General features: G+C 33.9%; 1 pseudogene; it reads right to left on the bottom strand.

Moving 5' to 3' along the window:
- The window catches only part of LOC118537219 (large ribosomal subunit protein P1-like), a 59,063-nt pseudogene that overhangs the window by 44,502 nt on the left and 59 nt on the right, over positions 1-14,502 (bottom strand).

Genomic DNA, 14,502 nt, shown 5'->3' with positions numbered 1-14,502 from the left:
CACTGATCAAAACCATTTATAAAACATTACAAGATTTTGATGAATAATTATCAAATATAATAATAAGACTTTATTAGAAGTGCCTAATTAGGGGCGCCTGCTTTTGGCTCAGGTCATGATTCCAGGGTCCTGGCACCGAGCCCCACATTGGGCTCCCTGCTCAGCCGGAGCCTGCTTCTCCCTCTCCTTCCTGCTCCTGCTGTCTCTCGCTATCTCTGTTGCTATCTGTCTCTCTCAAATAAATAAATAAATTCTTTAAAAAAAATTGCCTAATTAAGTAAGCTAGAGGAGACTTTTCCCCAATTATTTTAGGTATCCATACGACTAGTACATGTTAGAACCTATAAAATTTAATTTTATAAAATTATCAAAATGTAATTTATTTTTTATTTTTAGTGAAGTAAAACCTAAAAATGCTTTTTATTCTATAAAGAAATATATAGGAAAGGAAAATGTTTTATTTTTATTGGAATCATTAAGTTCTTGGAACTTCTTCCAATTTTAATGCCAAAGATCATGAAGTGAATAGTATTTTCAAAAATTTTTCTTAATCTGTTATTACCATTAGGTCCCCCTTCAATGTTTTTGAATCAAAAAATTTGAAACGATCTGATTTTTGAAAGGATTTATGACCCAGTTATTAGCGTCATTCACTTTCTTAATGCAGATGCCAATAGTCCAAATTGCCCTTTTCTTTGGTGTTGGGGAAGTTTTATAGCATGCTAATTGGGAGACTGCATTGTACGGAGGAGCCTGAAAAAAAGATCAACATGCCTCTTCAACATCAGGCTTAATTTCATACAGATGCCTTTAGGAAGGAATAGATTTGGAAGTGAGTTCTGGACATTGATTCTCTCCGCACATAGGAAAAATGTCATGCATTTTTGTATTTACACAACCCAGCTTGATGACCACTGCTTTATTCCTTCCTTGGAATTTCTTACAGCTTTTGCACTGAGGAATCTAGTTCTATTTTTCTTTTGAAATACACACACACTTCACACACACGATGATTTTGTTTCTATATTTGTTAATTCTTTCTTAGATTATAAATCATTAAAGAAAATATCAGGCTATGCTTCTATTTCAGTAGTAGAGCCATGGGACTTATTATACTTCTACTGTATACCAACTGCATATTGACTAATAAGAGGCATTTTGGATGGGCCAAAATACCTGGATTTGTATCCTAGTCCTGCTTCTTTCCTTGTCATATCTGGGATTGCTGCATAACTTCTCAGGTCCTTCATTTGTGAAATAGGTAATATAATAGCCTTTATCTCAGGTAGTATTTGTGAAGATTAAATAGTTGAATACATCAAAAGCACTTACAACACTAGTAGGAATACAGTCAGTGCTCAGTAAATGTTAACTGGTTTGATCCTTCTTAATATATACTATATATATCATCCTCAGAACATTAGTTATAAATCTAATGGCACAGAAGTTTTAATCAGACTTGGTATAAGTTTTTCTATCTTTCATCATTTTGAGTCCTTTTTAGTTCCAACCCAAATTAATACTAACATCTCTAGATTCTGTAAGTCTTTGTGGTTCTATTCTTTCATATCCAATTTGTTTAGTAAAAGACAGCATTTTGGATTGTACACTTCATTTTCAAATCAAACACCTCCACAAAATTTTCTGATGCATAATAATGATGAGTAGGACTTCTATAATCTCTGTTCTCCATATAGTATCCAAATTAAGAAACAGGCCTTGGGGCACCTGGGTAGCTCAGTCAGTTGAGCCTTGGTTTCAGCTCAGGTCAGGATCTCAGGGTCATGATACTGGGCTCTGCTCTGGGCCGTGGAGCCTGCTTAAGATTCTCCCTCTCCCTCTGCCCCCCCACCCCACCCCACTTTCTCTCTCTCAGATAAATAAATCTTAAAAAAAAAAAAAAATAGGCCTTTAGCTGAATTTCCTTATAAATCACAACAGATGTCTATTTTGAGATAATTTAGAAAGGTTTTTTTTGGGTGTTTGGTTTTTTGGGGAGTTTTTTGGTCTATGTAGAAGAAATTGTTACTAAACCTTCACTCATAGTATCAGACTGAGTTCAGGACCAGCAAGTATCCCAGATCACATCTGTCAAGAAATTTGCAAAAGAATAAAATCAAACTATTCAAAATTAAGTAAATTAAGTATGCATTGCTTTTGATATTTTATATGAATATAAATTAAATCACTTAATGACAATAATATTTAAAAAATAAGTGTTATGTAGAACTCATGTAAATATGAGGAGCTTACAGTTGGTTAAGCGACTGCCTTCGGCTCAGGTCATGATCCTGGAGTCCCAGGACTGAGTCCCGCATTGGGCTCCCTGCTCAGCGGGGAGTCTGCTTCTCCCTCTGACCCTCCCCCTCTCATGCTCTCTTTCTCATTCTCTCTCTCAAATAAATAAATAAAATCTTAAAAAAAAATATGAAGAGCTTAATAAGAAAAAGGGATCAAACTGAAAAGAGAAGTCAGTTTGAGGAATCGTAACAAAAAAAAAATCTCCACATACATCAAGTAGATAGCTAAAAGAAATGTAGTCTACTCCCAATTCCCATCAACTCACCTGAAATGTCATTCGACTCAACATTTTTGAAAACTTAGTATAAAGTTTAAATTTCTATCATCTTTCCTCTTCAATATACAAGAAAAAAAAAAGGCAACCATTTATTATAAAATACATTTCCAAGTATTTTAAATGATTCATAGCAGACCGCTTTTTTGAAAAGCAAAAATAGCAAGCTAAGCCTTGCAGTTTCCAGTACATAAATCATCATGATAGCAATAACAAGGGGGGTGTAATAATGTTGACTATCTTATGCAGAAAATCCTGGTGTATAGCTCAGTGTAGTGTGCAGAGCATTTGAATGGATTAATCATACCATTTTTATATTACCTTAAATGATGCATTCTTTTAAAAAGTATTAATATTGTCCAGGCCATTTCCCTTCATAAAATCCTTCTCTTCTCACAATGCTGCTATAGAATCTTGATTAAATGAAATTCCAATGGCATGATTATTTGATTAAAGGTGATTTAAGGAAATGAATCCTTGTTAAAAATATTTATGAAAATATAATGTGTGTCATACTTTCTTTAAAAAGTTATAATGTGTGGGCGCCTGGGTGGCTCAGTTGGTTAAGCGACTGCCTTCGGCTCAGGTCATGATCCTGGAGTCCCGGGATCGAGTCCCGCATCGGGCTCCCTGCTCAGCAGGGAGTCTGCTTCTCCCTCTGACCCTCCCCCCTCTCATGTGCTCTCTCTGTCAAATAAATGAATAAAATCTTTAAAAAAAAAAAAGTTATAATGTGAATGGAATATCTCATAGTCCTTTAGTGACCATGTGTTTTTTTCCCCAAGTCACCATTAGGAAAACTAATTCTCACTGAATAGAAGAGTATTTGGTGGAAATAAAGGAGACTGTACCAACTCTATTCAAATCCCCCAGAACCCAAGGTATTTGTTTCATTTTTTTTTCTTTCTCCTAAAAGGATTGCTCAGAAAAAAAAAAAAAAAAAATTCCCTGAAGGTTTTGATGTTTAGTTTAGTTTAGTTTTTTTTGTTTGTTTTGAAAGGCTACTATATTGGCATACACAGATTTTATACACACACCACATTTGTTTGATGCTTCACTTACAACCTCAAAATATACTTGAGTTTACCATTTTTGCTTATTTTTATTTCATATTTGTCACCATCATTCCTTTATCAATTATCTTTATAGGTCTCCATTGCCTATAGAGGTGCTTCTGAAATTTATAATAGCCCATATCCTCTCATAAAACACATCTAAATAGAATGTGCTGTATTTCTTAGGAATCACTTCATTTCCTTTGATAAGAGTAGACATACACTTGTCTTCCTCTCCCCGGTAAATAGCATACATCCAAAAAAGGACATTAAAAACATTTTTTTTTAAAGATTTTATTTATTTATTTATTTATTTATTTATTTGACAGAGAGAGACACAGCGAGAGAGGGAGCACAAGCAGGGGAGTGGGAGAGGGAGAAGCAGGCTCCCCGCTGAGCAGGGAGCCCGATGCGGGGCTCAATCCCAGGACCCTGGGATCATGACCTGAGCCGAAGGCAGACGCTTAATGACTGAGCCACCCAGGCGCCCCAGACATCAAAATTATGAAATCATCCACATATATGCCTTTTCCCTCAGTCTCATGAAATTATCACCTAAGTACCTTTGTTGCTCCTTTCCTGAGAAAACTTCTACCAGTCCTGCTTCTTTCCAATCAATGTTCCATATGGCTGCTGAAGTGATTATTCTGAAATGAAAATCTGTTCATGTCATTCCCCTACTTAAAATCATTCTGTAAGCTTGCTCTTTACTTGTCCTTTCCAGACACATACAAAACTTAACTAATCAGTTTTATGAGAGGCAGTGTAGTGTTATGCAGTGTTTTTCAAGCTGTGCTTTATGATCTAATATTAGCAGGTCAAGAAATCAATTTAGTGGGTCATGTGACCCATAGTTTTAATAAAATAAAATTTAATAGACTATGATAGAATAGAATAGAAAATAATATAGCACATACAATCACTAAACTCATGGCCTATCCAGGGCCTTGGAGAACAATGGTGAATTACAAATAGCCACATATAGACAAGATGGAGAGTATTCTGTCTTATCTGGGAATCATAGACCTTTAGCAAAAGGCAGTTTGATGGATTTTTTTTTTTTTTTTAACCCTTGGGGAGGCTGTGAGTGTTTTCTATGTGTGCGAGAAAAAGTGAAATCCATTTTTGATGATGTTTCAGTTTTCTGTTGTTTCACAGAAAACTATCTCTAAATCTTGTGGCTTAATAACAATTTATTATTATCATTCTGTGGGTTGAACAGGTAGTTCCTCTGTTCTAGAGGGTGTCAATTAGAGTCATCAACTCACTTGTATTCAGGTGGCTTCTCATATGTCTGGGGTCTTGGGGACTGTAGGCTGGGGCTTCACATGTTCTCTGCTTCCTTGTGGTATTTCATTTTCCCTGGGTTCTCTATGTGGCCTCTCCCTCCAGAAGAATAAGCAAGACATCCTGACAGTCTCTTAAAAGACTTTACAGCAAAGAATCACTTCTCCCATTCTCTATTAGACAAAGCAAACAGTAAGGCCAGTCTAGATGCAAAAACAGGGGAAAATATACTCCATTTCTTCATTAGAGGAGTGGCAACGAACTTGTGGCACTCTTTAATCCACACAGGTTCTCAACAGGGCCCCCTTTATCAGAGACAATATATAAGCTCCCCAAATCTCTTTCATTTTCACCCTGGGCACACAAGATAGACTATAAATCCAAATCCCTTTGCATTTAGGTGGGATGACAACTACTTCCAGCCACTGGAGTGTGAGCAGAAATGTTTGTTTCTATAAGCTAAAGTTTAAGAAACTGTGTAGGCCCTTACACTGTAGTCTTTGTTTGATCCTGGGTTGACTAGAAGGTTCGAGAGAAGAACCCAGAGGTCATATGAAATGTTCAATTACTAGTTGTTGCAGGATTTCTTCTCCTTTAGTGCCCATGGTTCCTGGTCATGCCACCTTGAAGAATGAAGTGGTAGATTAGAGGAAGATTGGAGGGCAGCAAGGCAAAGTTTATAGAGTGATAGTAAAGTTTATTGAGGGATAGTACAAAGCTCCCGAAGAGGGAGGGCACTGGAGTTTCTAAGTCTAGGGGTCTTTATGGGCTTGTTGGTGGGCTGTTTTTCTCTATTAACCCTCCATGAGCCTCTTATCCAATCAGGTTGTCATCTATCTATCACGTGGGAAAGGAAGGCTCCTTCCAGGGTGGTGTAAAAGCCTCTTAAGGGTGGTTTCCTCTTAGGGTGGAGGCCCCTTGTCCCTGCCTGCTTTTCTTCATCATTAGGTTCCTAACTGGCCACTCGGAGCAAAAAAATGAAAGTGAACAAAACAAAACACGCCTTTCTTGGGTTATAGAATCTAGTTGTTTTTACAGTATCTAGTATTACTTAGAATGACTTACACATAAGAAAATATATTCTTTAGTAAAACTTGTATTTCAAAAGTATTTTTATGGGGGTGGATTCAGTGGTTCTGGTGTGTGACATAAAATCTATTACTTTATGTGGATCTCAGTAAACAAAGTTTAGAAGCTCTTAGAGTAATAGTGAAAATCACAGAATTTGGAACCAGACAATCTGGGTTCTATTATTAGCCCTGTTACTAGTGGTGTGACCTTGGGCAAGTTACTTAACCATTCTATACTTCATTTACCTCATCTATTAGTGGGAATAAAATAGCACCTACATTTTAAGGTTGTTTTGAGAATCAAATCCCTTAACACATGTGTATCGATTGAAGTTCTAGAAAGAAAATAAAAAATAACCCAAGTAGAACAGAGGAATTTAAGATGGAGCACTGATTACAAAAGTGTTATAAGAGCTAAAGGGATAAACAAGATGGTAAGATAATGCAGAGATTAACAGAGAGAAGAAAATCTCTCTCCTAGGGCTAAAGGACAAAGAACAGCTGTATTCCCTCAGGATCTGGAATTGCCTATCAGGAGTTGAGAACACAAAGGGAGGAGCTCCCAGACAGAAACCTGGAAATCTGATGTTGGCCCTGCCCTAGACAGAAACCATGACAGACCAGCAAGAGAAAAGAGGAGAGAGGCACTAACTTTGCTCTACTTCTAGCCCTTTAATCTCCCTCCCAAGCCTCCCTTGCCCGAATCTAACTAGAAACCAGTTGGCAAAAGAGCCTGATTAAAATAATTTTCTTCTTAATACAGAGTAGAGCAAGAAAGGGCAAGGGATAGATCTGAGAACAAACAAAATGGTCAGCATAACATGTTAAGAGGTTAAGAATGTAAACAAATACTGAATAAATATTGGCTATTATATTTCCACTGCCCTTTACTTCAACCAGTAGCTCTGAATCATTTTAGAGAGTTTAAAAAAAGTCATGCACCTCTTAAGAACTCATACAGAATTCTTCATGCATCACTAAAGGAATCTATACCAGTACACAGTAAGTTCCTTATTAGTAAATACTAGTTTTATTCACTGGTTTATCCCCAGGCATCACCACATTACTCAGCGAACAACATTCTTCATGAATGTTTTGTTACTAAACCAATGAATGTTATGTTTCCGGAAACATTTCTCTTACTGACCATATTCAGGCAATTAACACCTCCTTTAGGTAAGATCATTATTTTTATCCCAGTCTCTTCCCATTACACCTGCTGTCACACTTTCCATTTTTAAAAGAAAATATATAAATACGATAAGCTACTTTTAATATGACAAACTATAAAAAGAAAATGTAAAAATATGGCATGCCTTTTGCTTACAGGGTACTCTGATATAACTCCATTATCTGGTTTCAACCTCATTTTCCAGCTTCATATTTTCCCTCTGCTCATGTATACACAGTCTGTTCAAGCACACTTGGCGCAGCATACTCTTTAATACCCTTACTACTTCCTCTCATGGACTAGCCTTTCAGTATTCTTCTGTAAATGGTGACTGCTTCTCTGCCAAGATTCAATTCAACCTTTTTGGTGAAGTCCTTTTCAATACTCCTAGGAGGAACAGTCAAGTTCTTCACTTGTAAAATTACTTCCATTAGAGATCCGTATTGGTTACATAGCTTTCATTATCAGTGGTTCTCAATCTTACCTGCACATTAGAATCATCTGGAGATTTTAAAAAGCTTTTCTAGACCATATCCATTTCAATTATATCAGAATCCTGGGCACTGGTAATGGAACCCAGGCATCAGTGTTCTGATAATGTCAATACCAAGTTTGAAGAGTGCTATACTAGGCTGTGAATTCTTTTAGGGCAGTGATGGAACCATTTAAAAACATCTTATTTGTATGGGCCTTAATTCTTATAACAGTTTCTAGGGCACAGTAGACCCTCAAAAGTATTGATTAAATAAAATACAGAAGAAAATGATACATCTACTCAAGTGTGAAATTTCTGGCCGACTTTTAGAACTGAATTATAAAAGAAGGAGCATGCTAATAGCACTAACTTAAATGAATATTTTTCAGTCCTTTTAGAAATAGATAAATGTGGATAACACTGAAAAAATGGTAATCAAATAGTCGGACTACCAACTAATTACATTCACTGATTAAGCTTAGAAAAATTCTCATTCTTCTAGCAAAATAAATCTAGATCAGCTGTTACACTTTTATTAGAAGCTGTGGATAGACTATATATACTGATATATTAAGAAGTCCACTCAAATGATTTACAAGTGATTTGCTGTCCAGAAATCACTGGTTTAATGTGATCTATTATGGCAAGTGATATCTAAATATTCTGGATTTGTCATGATTTAAATCAAACTTGGTTGAGTTCAAGTTTTCCAGAAAATTGACAACAAAGTAATCCTCATAGACAGTTAGTGATGGGTTTGCTAGTTAACTATCTTTATAATTAACTATAACTATAAGCACTTATTTTAGAGAAATGTCTTGATTAAGCCAAGTATATGAGTTTGCTAGTTTTTCATTAAAAAATTTACCTGAAAATTTATCTACTGGGTTCTTAACCATCTAGGATAATAATTGTTATTCAATACAATATTGGGACAAAAATAAAGAAAAAAATTTAATAAACAATCCCAGTCTAAGGACTTTAATGGTTAAATAAAAAAGGCCATTGAAAAAAAGCCCATTTCAAAATAAATGCTTTAAACCAGAGAGAAAAAAAAATAACCAACTCTGAATTCATGATTAAAGCCAATAATATTTAGCCCACTGATTAGATACACGAAAAGAAAAAATATAAATTATAGCCATGCCCAGTTAAGCCCTATTAATATTACAGAAACTCCTACCATTCTTTATTGAGGAGATAAAGAAGAGAAGATATCAAAGAACAAAGAACAAACAAATCCAAGTGTTCGATTGATCTTAAGAAAAAAAAAAAAAATGATAAACCCCAACCAAATGCCATCATTTAAAGGGAAGAATTTTATTTTCATCTGTGTAAAAGTGAAAAAATACATATTTGAATGATAAGTAATGCTGTTATAGTAATTAAAAATGCAGCAGATTTCCTAAGTAGGCCACCTGGAGATATGAGAAGTTTGAATTATAACTGAAGATATATCAAACGGCATGTATTATTTCTATATTAAACTAATAAAAAGTAAATGAAAAAAAAAATCTTTATTCTAAGAGCATCTCGCTAAGCAGAGCATAAAGACAGGCCTATCAGCCAATTTCATAATTAAGGTGTTTTTTTTGACTTTTTTAAAGACACACGCAGCATAATTTCATTAGAAAGGAATATAATTAAGAAGTTTTTCAGGGTATAATGACAAATTTCAAATTCTGATTTTGGCAACATTAGGAAACAGAATCATTTTGGTATAAAAAAAATCACTGAGATATTAACTCTATAACTCCTGATAAGATGATCTATTTATAAGGCCTTTGGCTATCTAATTGTGATATGCTATCTATGTATTCAGAGCACTGGGTTTTTATCTCTTCAGCTGATTTCTCTTCTTGAGTACTTAGGCAAGACCCATATTTTCCTTTGCTATCATTTCCTTTACTGAAATCAGAAAATAAATTTTGATTAAAGGGCTATATGTATCTGTTTCCTGCTCTTATACTCAGTTTTTGGATCATTCACTTTGGTTGGTTTCCCTGCCATGATATTTTATTCTCTTTTTTTAATGATAACTATCAATACTTTTCCCCTTCTTCCTGGGTATCATTTTGTTCTTGCCTTTCTGTTGCACTCTTTCTTGGCTCAGAATAAATTCTCATACCCTGAAGTATAATAAACATACAGTATTACATTAGTTTCAGGTGTACAACATAATGATTCAACAATTCTATACATTACTTAGTGCTTACCATGATAAATGTAGTCACCATCTGCCACCAAACAACATTGTTACAATCTTGTTTTACAATCATGATTTATTTATTTTGTAACTGAAAGTTTGTATCTTTCAATCTTCTTTATCTGTTTCACCCAACTTCTTACCCAGCTCTCTCTGACAGCCAGCAGTTTCTTCACTGTATGTAAGAGTCTGCATTTTTTTTCTTTGTGTGTTTGTTTATTTTCTTAAACTACACATTTGAGTGAAATCATATGATATTTGTCTTTTTCTGACTTATTTCACTTAGCATTACACCCTCTAGGTACATCCATGTTGTTGCAAACAGCAAGATCTCATTATTTTTCAAAGCTGAGTAATATTCCTTATAGATATCTATATACCACATCTTTTTTATCCATTCATCTATTGATAGACACTTGGGTTGCTTCCATATTTGGGGTATTATAAATAATGTTTCAAAAACATAGGGGTACATAGGGCCAATATCTCTGATGAGCATAGATGCAAAAATCCTCAACAAAATATTAGTAAACCAAATTCAACAATACATTAAAAAAATCATCCACCACCATGAAGTGGTATTTATTACAGGGAAGCAAATGTGGTTCAAGATTTGCAAATCAATCAACATGATACATCACATTAATAAGAGAAAGGGTAAAAACCATATGATGATCTCAATAGATCCAGAAAATGCATTTGACAAAGTATAACATCCATCCATGATAAAAACTCTCAACAAAGTAGGTTTAGAGGGAATATACCTCAATATAATAAAGGCCATATATGAAAAACTCACATCATATTCAATGGTGAAAAACTGAGAGCTTTTCCTCTAAAGTCAGGAACAAGACAATGATGTCTACTCTCAGCACTTTTATTCAACATAGTACTAAAAAGTCCTAACTGCAGCAATCAGAGAGGAAAAAGAAATAAAATGTATCCAAATTGATGAGGAAGAAGAAAAACTCACTATTTGCAAATGACATAATACTATATATAGAAAACCCTAAGGACTCCCTCAAAAAACTACTAGAACTGATAAATGACTTCAGTAAAGTCACAAGATACAAAATTAATACATAGAAATTTCATATTCTTTAAAAATGCCCTTCCAGAGGTTTGTAGTAAAGATCCCATCAGCCTCTCCTGCTGGCATCCATATCCAATATTTAACAAATTTAGGACAAGCTGCAGATCCCTAACTGCTTGATTCTCTCTCTGTGTTACTTCCCAGTAACATCCCTAACAATTTTATACTTTTTAATGGCAGTTGGGAAAGTTAGTCTGCTACCAATTAAAAAAATGGCATGGAAAGGCAAGATTTACATTAACCCTCATTTGATCACAATTTGAAAATATTTGTGTATATACATGCACACACACATATATATGAATGTGTGTATGTATATTTCAAACAATAATGGTTGTCAATTATTTATTAAACATTTATATTTCAAAAATGTGTCATGCCATTGAAAGTACAAAAAATATGTAGACCCAGTGCCTGACTATAAGCAGCTAAGATTCCAGTAGGAATTCTAATAAATATAGGAAATAGAGAATGCATATGTACATCCTACTTATTAACTAGATCGTAAAATAACATGTACAAAAAGTTCAGGGCATATATTGATTAAATTGACATGTTTTCAGAGAGAGATTATGTCATGGAAGAATTTAACAATTTATTAAATATGGACAAAGACTATTAAATCTCAAATAAAGCATAAAGATGATTAAATGAGACATCTAAATCTTTAGAGTAAAAGGGTAATTTATATTAATAATGGTTATTTTGAATTGAAACACTGAATTTTTAAGTGTGTTTCTCTTCTAATTTATTTTGTGACTTCTCATTCAAATCTGTATTGTATTAAAAATGAATCCTGTGCATAGCATATGTTATATTTCCCAATTAGCCAGAATATTTGAATAAATAAACTATCCCATTCTCCAATAAGAATAATGGTTTTAATTCATTGAGTACATGCTGTTCTAGGCTATAGGTTTATATAATCTCATATAACCCACATCTGACTTGAGAGGAAGCTGAAGGCAATAAGGTTAACCTACTTCTTCAAGGGCACATGGGTCATAAGCATCAGCTAATATCCTACTTTAAACAGCTAAATTTTCTACTCTTGGTATAACACAGAATTAATTACTAGAGAGACTTTTATACCTTTGAAATAAGGATAACCTTCTTGTTCATTTTCTTCTCATTATGCTTAGCGTTTTGTCCCAATTTACACAAACTTTTATTTAGTTACTCTAGGTCTTCTTTAAAAGGTAATCTGTCTTTTTTACACAATTGTCCTGCCAATATTTCTAATATTTCTAACTACTTTGAGCTAACACTAAGCTTCTCTTACTGAATGCTATATTTATAAGTACATAACCCAGTCCTATTAATGTCAGGATTTTCTGAAGACATACCTCCATTACCCCTGCCCCTTCAATCAATTTTTTCTTTTCTCCTAAAGTGGCTTTTCCTGCTCTAGTGACCCAGAACCTCTTATACCACAATTTAAAACCAGTGCCAAATATGACCTAAGAATAGCAGGATAATTTCAAATAGTTTTTAACCATAAATATGCAGGATAAAAAAATCTATTATTAAATATTAGTAATTTTGTTGTACATTGTCTTTTTTGCTGGGTAATCTGGGTATGTATTTCAAGAAAACTTTGAGTTTATATGCTTCAATACCATGAAAAGATCTTGGAATCATTATAGAAAATTCTTTCAAGTGAAATGTAAATTTACCTACTTATTGTCTTTCCAAAGATCAACATCAAACGTCTCTTTCATCTTAACATATAGAACTTTCTCCATTTTTATTAGCTTTTGCAGATAGAATGTTAAAATTTATTTTTAACAGCATCTTCCTAACAATTAATGTATTTTGGAACAAACCATCAAAATCAGAGATAACACACCTAACTGCCAAAGTCATTCAATCCAACAGTAGCACGCACTCTGCTGCAGACATTAATCTACCTTCAGGAACAGAGTTAACATTTGCAGATGCTCACACTAGGAACCACAACTATCAAGGTTTCCTAGAATTGGCCTTGCCTTATTGAACATTCTTACTTAATGTTGAGAAAGCTACAGTGGCTACTTTGGACTTTGTAAAATTACATTTTCACAAGTTGCTTTCACATAAACACAGACAAAAACATACAAATGATAAAATATCATTCATCCTTACATTTTACACGTGTTTTTTCTATTAAATTAGGTTTGCAATATAAACAAAATGTTGAACTTTGGTCTTTATATTTTCTAAACATGTTCCAAATGTAGTGATGAATTGTACAAAAAAGCATTACACTGATTTCTCTTGGTAAAAGTTGTCTATCTAATTTTTTTCTCCAAAAGAGTAAATTTGTCAAAATACTTTGTCAAAATACCTTGTACTTAAAAATAGGACTTTCTGTAGGTGAGATTATAAAAGGCTGTATTATGAACTTAATGAACCTTAAATTATAGAAGTGGATATTGAGGAATAACCTAAGAAGCAGGTCAATTTCTCATGGTGATGATGACAATTGAGAAGTGCAGATGACAGTAACAGGACATTATTAAGAAAATCTGCCATACATGTAAGAAGAATCATTGTACAACAGGGTGTCATAGAGACCCATTCATTGAGTGAACAAAAGTATTTTGACCATAACAATTTGATAATTGCATAATTGATTAGAAACTAATTTTCAAATGAAGATCATTTGATTTCCTTAATTAGTGGACATTTTGTCCCTGCCTATGGCACATTTTAATCAAGTAGAAATAACTATTGCTTTCAAATCTAAAAAAAAAAAAAACTAAAAAACCAAAAAAACCACACACACACAGAAGTTAGTTTATAATCATTTTCCTCATCTGGATTTCTTCTTGTATTAGACATTTGTTGAGATTTAAAATCAGAGTTAATCTCAATTTAAATAAAAATAGGTGGCTTTATTTGTAATCATTTTGTAAAACTCTCATGTTATTAAGGGGGAGGGACTTTTACATATGCTTAAACCTGCTAAATCCCAACCATGGTTCTTAAAGAAAATGGATTTGTTATTATGAGTGCCTATTTTTCTTGATACGGTTTTGTTCCTTCTAAAATTCAGAAACTGTAAGCACTCAGTAGTTAGGACATCTCTAAGTATACAATGAACTGTATACACATAAATTATCTCAATTATTCTCTAAACAAGTCCATTACTTCAGAGATGTATAAATCAAGTCCTATGAAAGGCTGCTAACTTTCCCAAGGTCACATAGCACGTTCAACTTTGAGTCCAATTTCCAACCCAAGTTACCTTATTTGAGGGCTTTCAGGTTCATCTCTGAATGAGACTGCTCTGATGGTCAAGGTTTTTTCAGTTCTATTCCTGTGGTACATCCCTTTTCATGGTTCTAATCATGACTGGCTATTAAGCTGAGTTTCTGTATTTAACATCCACCTTGGGTGTAAAACAAAGGTAGCAATTTTGATAATGAACCCAGAAAAAATTATGAACAATCAGCCTTTTTTATATATAGACACCTATAAGAGCACCTTTTAAAACTTACTGATAAAAATAGCTCTTCTAAAACAATTACCTTATGAAGCAATCTTCAGCAAATTAGTATATAAAAAAATCTGTTATCTGATTTCTTT

The sequence above is a fragment of the Halichoerus grypus genome, chromosome 4 (assembly GCF_964656455.1).
Source record: "Halichoerus grypus chromosome 4, mHalGry1.hap1.1, whole genome shotgun sequence".
Classification (NCBI taxonomy): domain Eukaryota; kingdom Metazoa; phylum Chordata; class Mammalia; order Carnivora; family Phocidae; genus Halichoerus; species Halichoerus grypus.
The sequence above is the reverse complement of the archived record's forward strand: the minus strand, read 5'-3'. Positions and strand labels throughout refer to the sequence as shown.